Genomic DNA, 1,712 nt, shown 5'->3' with positions numbered 1-1,712 from the left:
ACATAATCATAGGATGAGATAATAAAAGCATACACATAGTTGTATTCATATTATACATTGATATATTTAAGTACAAGAACTAGTATGTCATGCATTAAATTCACACTCTCGAGCTATTGCTCTTAGAATATAGAATTATTACAACTCATTAGTAAGTAGAAGATAAAAATAAAAGTCACTTTTGTAGTATTATAAAAATTCCTGTAGTTTTCAAAAATGCTTTTCTAAGTACTGAAATAAGTGCACATATTTTTTCATGTTTTCTAATAATTTTTTCTTTCTATTCTTCAGATAACCACAAGATGATACAGGTTCATGGAATTGATCATGGTTTGCATAAATAATATAGTGTTGTTTTGCTATTATTGACCATATTCTATCCCTATGGAAGTGGATAATGTTACAGTATTGAGGATAATAACAGAGAACCATATTCTTTTCAGTAAAATAACAAAGGCTGTATTTTATTGTATGTTTGCATACTGATAATTATATGTATCAATCATTTTCATTATAGATTTCATCAATTATTCATATATAATTGTTCTTTGTTTGATTATACCTGACATGAAATTTCATTAATCTTATCTTTTCTTCAGCAAACTTTAGAAATTGTGTAGAAAAGAGGATCCAGTTTCTCATAAGTTACTTAAAATTAATCACTATTTTATATGAAAATTAATAACATGCCACCCTTTTTCAAACAGGTGTTTATATGCTTTTGATTTCAGCCAGCATATCACAAAAAAAATATATATATATTTTCTTCACAAACTGGTAGAAAAAGAGAAAAACAAAATCACAAATTTGTGTTAAAATCCACAAATAATGGTACTTCTATTCACAATCACAAGGCAGAACAAGTCTATCATTTAAATCAGTGTTTTTTTTTTTTTTCACATGCACCTGTTGTTATATATTGTATAGCCTTTAAAATACACCTGTTGACTACTGTGTGTATGCACCTGCCTCTTGAGCTTTGGGGAATCACTTTCACTAAAAGCAATTGGCTCTTAAGGCAATGTTATTCTATTTTTAAATACATTGAACTCTAATTTGTGTAAATATCATTTATGATTTTATGGTTTTTTTCTTGTGTTGTTTTATTGTGAAACTAACATCTGTAGCAATAGCAAAAAGGAAATTAAAAAATTAAGAAATTAAACCACATAAATAAACATCAACACACTTCACCGAATTGATTAGATTTTCTGTAAAAACAAAAGTATCACAGCACCAGTGTAAATCCAAGTGTTTTTGAAGAGCACATTGCAGCACCTCCTTTTGTGGCGGAGAGTAAGACTCAACTAGGCAGACAGATCCACTCCTGGTGAGCTGTCGCTTGTGTCTGGCGCACGCAGCCTATTTTACCGCCCTGCGTCGATCGATGTCTGGCCCCCACCCCTCTAACAAAGCCAGCCACACGCGCACCCCAACCAGGAGCATGTTAGCACATACCCCTTTATTATAAAAAAATTGGTCCACTCATAAAAAAAGAGTGAAAAAATTGGGGTGGCTCTAATCCTTTGGTCAGCACCCCTTTCCCCTCCTCTCAATGAAAGAGGGGGACCTCAGAGGCCAGACCCCGTGAAAAGGGTTCAGCACGTGTTGTCAGCTCTTTGAATGATTGCTGGCAGTTTTTTATGTCATGTGATGCCCAGGCTGGTATTTTTTTTATATGTATAATCTTTCACCCTTCCCTTAACCCTCAG

General features: G+C 33.0%; 1 long non-coding RNA gene across 1 annotated transcript in view; it reads left to right on the top strand.

The window, feature by feature from the left end:
• LOC119593898 overlaps positions 1-536 on the top strand; it is a 1,930-nt gene extending 1,394 nt beyond the window's left edge. Inside the window, exon 2 of the long non-coding RNA XR_005230571.1 lies at positions 292-536. This is a non-coding gene — a long non-coding RNA (uncharacterized LOC119593898). The remainder of the gene's footprint in view (positions 1-291) is intronic.
• The last annotated feature ends 1,176 nt before the right edge of the window (positions 537-1,712 follow it).

This window comes from Penaeus monodon, chromosome 33 (genome assembly GCF_015228065.2).
Source record: "Penaeus monodon isolate SGIC_2016 chromosome 33, NSTDA_Pmon_1, whole genome shotgun sequence".
Classification (NCBI taxonomy): Eukaryota; Metazoa; Arthropoda; class Malacostraca; order Decapoda; family Penaeidae; genus Penaeus; species Penaeus monodon.
This window is presented reverse-complemented; position numbering and strand designations above follow the sequence as displayed.